Here is a 7,140-nt window from a genome sequence, read left to right as displayed (position 1 = left end):
CGGAGAAGTGCACACTAACATAGATTTGTGAACAATATTTGAGAGTAATAGGCCTTTTGTGTACAGCCTCTGTGCACACAACATCGTTTAAAAAAAACTTGTCATTTACATCAACCCGCATAAATATAATAACTATGCCAAACCTATGGCCGGCCAATCAAAATTCTCAGAATCGATACCAACGAATAACACAAGCGTCTTCCTGTTTCTTTAAACTGTAAACATAGGGCACTCACATTCTGTTAAGCATTTTCTGGCGCGTAATGTGACGTTTCAGAACCTAAAACTCCTTTCTTCCAGTTAACACGGCAACACATAACCGGGTTTATCAGAAATCTCCATTTTGGCCGTTTCAGAAATAATTGTTTTCTGTTATAAAAACGGGTTTTCGTGTAAATGAGAGGCCAAACCGCAGGGAAATATCTGCGTCTTTCCTTCGTGTAAATGGGGTCTTAGATGTGCTGGCATATCTTAAAATATATCAGTGCCACGGTTTTCTCTCAAGATGTATACCAGTAATGTTTTTCTAAGGCATGTTTCTATAAGCTACCTCCATGTCCTATAGCTTAACCAAGGTTTACTAATCTAAGCCCTGTCGGTGAAACCAAGCCTAATTGTCATTTTCTTAAAGGAATATTCCATTTTCTTAAAAGAAAAATCCAGATAATTTACCCACCACCATGTCATCCAAAATGTTGATGTCTTTCTTTGTTCAGTCGAGAAGAAATTATGTTTTTTGAGGAAAACATTGCAGGATTTTTCTCATTTTAATGGACTTTAATAGACACCAACAATTAACACTTAACTCAACACTTAACAGTTTTTTTCAACAGAGTTTCAAAGGACAATAAACAATCCCAAACGAGGCATAAGGGTCTTATCTAGCAAAACGATATGCGAATAAAAAATATGCTCTTTTAAACCACAACTTTTCGTCTAGGTCTGGTCCAGCGCGACCTAACGTAAATTCGTAGTGATGTAGGGAGGTCACGTGTTACATATATAAAACGCAAATTTGCGGACCATTGTAAACAATAAACTGACACAAAGACATTAATTAGTATCATTCCACATACAACAACGTAAGAACGGTCCTCTTTCTCCACACTTGTAAACACTGGGTTTCACGTTCGTCTTCTGTGACCTCTTGACGTATTGCGTGGGGTCACCTGGCGCATCACGACCAGATCTAGATGAGAAGTTGTGCTTTAAAAGTGTATATTTGTTATTTTTCTTGTCAAAAATGACAATCGTTTCGCTAGATAAGACCCTTATGCCTCATTTGGGATTGTTTATAGTCCTTTGAAACTCCGTTGAAAAAAACTGTTACGTGTTGAGTTAAGTGTTAAGTGTTGGTGTCTATTAAAGTCCATTAAAATGAGAAAAATCCTGCAATGTTTTCCTCAAAAAACATAATTGTTTCTCGACTGAACAAAGAAAGACATCAACATTTTGGATGACATGGTGGTGAATAAATTATCTGGATTTTTCTTTTAAGAAAATAGACTATTGCTTTAAGTTTTCAAATTAAATCATGAAATGATCAGAATAAGTGAAGAAAATCAAGTGAGTTAATTCAAAAATATCTTCCCAAGACTCAATATATTGGGCCTTTTTGCTTATCAAGTAAATGCATCTCCATTTAAGTACTTTTTAATATTTATGCTGGAAATCAACACCAGAAACTAGTTAAAACATTCATTTTTGCAGTGTAAGTGTATATGTGTGTGTGCATACAGGTGGCGAGATGCGGAGGAGAGGAAAATGGAAATGAGTCATTGCGGGACAAGCTGTTTTGGAGAGGTGCATTTTCTGCACCCATCCTCAACCTGTCCTTTGCACACACAGAAACACACAAACACGTTGCCTGTCCCACGCAGTTAAAAGCTACAGCGAGGTTCGCCCACGCACTATTGCAGACTGCACTCTGCGGCCTGCTGCAGTAAAACGTGTGTATGTGCTGTGAAAGAGCCCTGTTTAACCACAGAGTAAAAACAACATGTCTTCTGTGTACCGATATTAACATTTCGATGCTTTCTGCTGGGCTACACACATCAACAGGATGCCCAGGTTTCAAGATCTGCTTAAAAACAACCTTCTTCACGACTTGAGCAAAACACAAACCAACATCTACAGCTCATCACAGGCTTATAGATCTTCCAGCATCTTCTTTAAGCCCCACCCATGCAAAAAAAACCCAACAAAATTAAAATGAAATCTATTTAATATCACAACGAAACGTTTCTCCAGAACCAATGTGCTAGATAGCACAGCATACAGTATTACACTTAACTCCATATAGTTGAAGGATTAGTCCATTCTCTCAAAAGAAAAATCCAGACAATCCACCCACCACCACGTCATCCAAAATGTTGATGTCTTTCTTTGTTCAGTCGAGTAGAAATTATGTTTTTTGAGGAAAACATTGCAGGATTTTTCTCATTTTAATGGACTTTAATAGAGCCCAACATTTAACACTTAACTCAACACTTAACAGTTTTTTTCAACAGAGTTTCAAAGGACTATAAACGATCCCAAACGAGGCATAAGAGTCTTATCTAGCAAACATTTGTAATTTTTGACAATAAAAATAACAAATATACACTTTTAAAGCACAACTTCTCGTCATGTAGATCCGGTCGTGATGCGCCAGCGTGACCCCATGCAATACGTCATGACGTCAAGAGGTCACAGAGGATGAACGCGAAACTCCGCCCCAGTGTTTACAAGCGTCTTGAAAGAGGACCGTTCCTACATTGTTGTATGTCAACTGATACTTATTAATGTCTTTGTGGCAGTTTATTGTTTAAAATGGTCCGAAAATGTGCGTTTTATATACGTAACACGTGACCTCCCTACGTCACTACGCATTTACGTTAGGTCGCGCTGGACCGGACCTAGACGAAAAGTTGTGGTTTAAAAGTATATGTTTTTTATTTTTCTTGTCAAAAATGACAATCGTTTCGCTAGATAAGACCCTTATGCCTCGTTTGGGATTGTTTATAGTCCTTTGATACTCCGTTGAAAAACACTGTTACATGTTGAGTTAAGTGTTAAGTGTTGGTGTCCATTAAAGTCAATTAAAATGAGAAAAATCCTGCAATGTTTTCCTCAAAAAACATAATTTCTTCTGGACTGAACAAAAAAAAGACATCAACATTTTGGATGACATGGTGGTGAGTAAATAATCTGGATTTTTCTTTTAAGAAAATGGACTATTCCTTTAAATAAGAGCTAAACTATTATTATACACAGACTACAGATTAAACAGAGATTCGTGTTTTTTAAACACTCTCCTGGTTTTCACATTGTGTTTTAAGATATTTTTTAAGATACTAAAGTCTTAAATTAAACATCGGAGCTATTAAAGAGCATCGTCATGTCAGAATATGTGTTCGGTGCGCTATGTGCATTGCGTGTCATGTTAAAATACATGCCTGCTACAGACACTTAGTAAGGGTTTATGATATAAGACTACAATGAGATTACAATGAGTTCTCAATAGACAAATTCAAGTCCAGTCCTACCTTTCACACGGTTGCATGTAAACTGAGACAAACGGATGTTTAGGCGGCCAACGTCACAGTATCCACCAGAGCTTGCGCCTACGACAAAAGTGCGTTTACATGTGACTGCTACTCTGAACGCTTCCATGATCACATTTATGTATGTGCAAACTTGTTTTGTGTGTTTGTATTTGCAAATACAGCTGCTCTATATGACGAGGAGCAGAGACGAGTGCTCGGAGGTTAGCAATTTTACGCGTGTTTGACCTCATGTGGCGCTGCAAGAACCGACAGGCGGATGATGTCAACGTAATGTGAGAGCGAGTTGAGAAATCACACGTAGACGTCTAATTTCGAATCGCTCTCACGGAACTTTGACGTCATCGAACACCTACTGCAACAACTACTCCGTCCAACACGAAGACCAGTCAGCGTCACCACCAGCGTTGCCGGTGATTGGCTTACGTGGGCTTGAGCTTCTCTTGACGGCATATATGCACGGGTACGTGTAAATAAACACTTCTCTGTAAACTGACATGTGCGCACGATATTGTTTTTGAAACCGGAGAGGTTGAAATGTCCGTTTATGAAAATAGCCGCCTACGTGTAAACGTAGCCTTAGAAATGACTGACAATTGGAGGAGGCGGAGTTAACAGATGCTCCACCTAAGCTGTCAAGCTGACATCATCAAAGAATGATCGCACAGTCGGAAGAGGGGAGGAAGTACATTTTTAGATTTTGATTTAAGTTTGAGGGCACATGAATTAAAAAAATAAATAAATGACCCTTACAGATAAATTGTTTATAATGAACACTGCAATATTCCATAAATAAATAAGAAGTGTCAGTTTTGATTTCATGGGGACTTTAAGCGCAACAACATGCAAGTTTCTTTCATATAGAAACAAAAGGAGTTTCTCAATCTGCTGGTCCTCAGCAGAATTTTGTGTCTTTATGTCTCAGATTTTTCTCACTGATCTGACAGTGCTTGCTGATCTTCTATACAGATTAAGCAAAGCACCTTTCAGGCAAAACATTCTGATATCTGTCACACCTCTTCCTGTTGACACAGCGGCTGATGGATGACAGCAGTGGACACAGTGACCTAAAAAGCTTTGTGCGCAGGAACACCTGTGTCCTCAGATTGCGAAGTCATTATCAATACAACCTTCAAAATATAATCTGCATCTTTGCATTAAATTGCACAATTATTGTAAGCAACAAAAAGCATCTTAACACCATGGGGCAGTTTCCCGGACAGAGATTAAACTAGTCCTAGACTAAAATAAATGTAAGAGCTGTCCAAATTGAAAACAACTTATCTTAAAGTACATCAGTGACTTTTGTTTTGCTTAAGAATGCACACCAGTAATGTTTTTAGTAAGGCATGTTTGTTAAAACTAGTTATATTTCTTAAATAATCTAAGGCCTACCCTGCTGAAAAAAACAAACAATAAAACCATTACAGAAAATTCTAATGGTTTCCATTAAAATACCAATTGGAACCATTAGCTTTTACCATTAAAATCACTACACTGTAGTGTGTTTTGGGCCATATTCCATTAGAACCAATACATATTCCATTAGAACCAATACATAGAACCAATACATACCATTAAAGGCCAACAAAGACCACTACACTATAGTGTGTTTTGGGCCATATTCCATTAGAACCAATACATAGAACCAATAGAACCAATACATACCATTAGAGACCAACAAAGACTAATACACTGTAGTGTGTTTTGGGCCATATTCCATTAGAACCAATACATAAAACCAATACATACCATTAGAGACCAACAAAGACCAATACACTGTTGTGTGTTTTGGGCCATATTGCATTAGAAGCAATACATATTCCATTAGAACCAATACATAGAACCAATAGAACCAATACATACCATTAAAGGCCAACAAAGACCACTACACTGTAGTGTGTTTGGGCCATATTCCATTAAAACCAATACATAGAACCAATACATACCATTAGGCTTGGGCGGTAATACGGTAATATGGTATACCGCGGGATCTAAAAATAGCAAAGGTATCAGTTTCTATACCGCCATACCGGCATTTAAAAAAAAAACAATGAACTTATATAGCAGACAAGGATTAAATATTAAATTAGGCGAAAACTAAAAATTTTCTTTACCGACCACCGAGCCATTAACCAAAGAGTTTAAAATATGTTACTCTGTTTGAAATAACAGCTATTTCGAGCCGCGCCTGTAATTTCACAACTCTGTCGCATCTCTCTGCTGCTCTGCCTCCGGCTCATCCGAAACATCATTACCGCAAACGCGTCGCCGCGGAGCTTGTATGCTGTAATCGGAGGACAAATGACTCCTTAGTTTCAAAATGGTTTGGGTAAGGTGATCGCGTGGAAAATAAAGGCTTTTGTCTCATTAGAAAGCTCATTTGAAACATTGCCGCGGCTTATTTAAGAAAATGACAGCTTCGAAGAGAAGCCGCTTAAGTTTGAGGTAGTGCTAAAAATAATAAGGAAAGATGATGATCATCATCACCTTATCAGTTAGCACTGAAATGTAGATGTAATCTATTTCCAAATCTAAACCCAACTTGTGCGGAATGTTGCCTAATAGACGGCAACACGATAAAACAGGCACCTTCAGAATGCATAAAAGACGCACCGCCAAGGCAGGTCTAACTCACTCTGTGCCTTCTATAACGATTAGAACAACTCTTTTGTATAATTATAATTACTTTTTTATTTTTCAAAAAGACAAGTGTCAACTTCTATTAAGTGAAACATGGACGATGCAATGCTCTGCTGAAGCGAGCCGCAAGAAAGCCCTTGTCTGTTTTAGAAAGGATGCAGCAAAGATATTTAATGCTAATGTATGAGTTTCATTATTTATGGTGAGATCCGTGCGTTCTAGTTGACAATGCAAAGCAAGCGAACGCGCCGTGCCGGCGCCTCCATGTCACGGTTATTATATTCTCTACTATATTTGCTTTTTATTTATTAAATACATGCAATTTGTTTTTGAAACATTTATTAAAATTAGGACACAATTTATACAAAACGAAATTCACTTTAAAGAAAGGCTTTCTACAAAACAAAACCGAATTAAGTGGTAAAAATGTCTAATGATTTATAAAAACAAAACTTAATCTGCACTTTACTGTTAAAAGACGTAAATGTTAATAATTTGGAATACAACCAGGAAAGGCTTTCGTTTTAATTATTTTATTGCTGGATTTTACAAAAAATATTTTTATTTTATATGCTGGAATATGCAGAAATATAAGTTAACAGAAGGAGGACTTTCTTTATTTCATTAAAATATGGTGGAATGTGCAGAAAATATGTTTAAATGTTGAGCAATTTTTTTCAAGTCTTGCTTTGATAACATTTTAGCTTGATGCAATGTGAGTGCACAAAACCAAACGCCGTGACCTCGCGCCAGAACCCAAATGCCCTGACCTTGCGCCAAATGTTTTTATTGGTTTATAAGTACAAACAGGCGAGTTATGAAAAATTGAGTGTGAGGGATTTGTTCACTTCACACAAAAATATCCTGGAAATTGGAATGAGATGGCTAACTGTAGTAGCGTTTAGTCCACTGTCTATAATAGCCTAATTAAGAGATCACTTTTTAACCAGCA

The sequence above is a fragment of the Misgurnus anguillicaudatus genome, chromosome 7, assembly GCF_027580225.2.
Source record: "Misgurnus anguillicaudatus chromosome 7, ASM2758022v2, whole genome shotgun sequence".
Classification (NCBI taxonomy): Eukaryota; Metazoa; Chordata; class Actinopteri; order Cypriniformes; family Cobitidae; genus Misgurnus; species Misgurnus anguillicaudatus.
Note: the sequence above shows the minus strand (reverse complement) of the source record.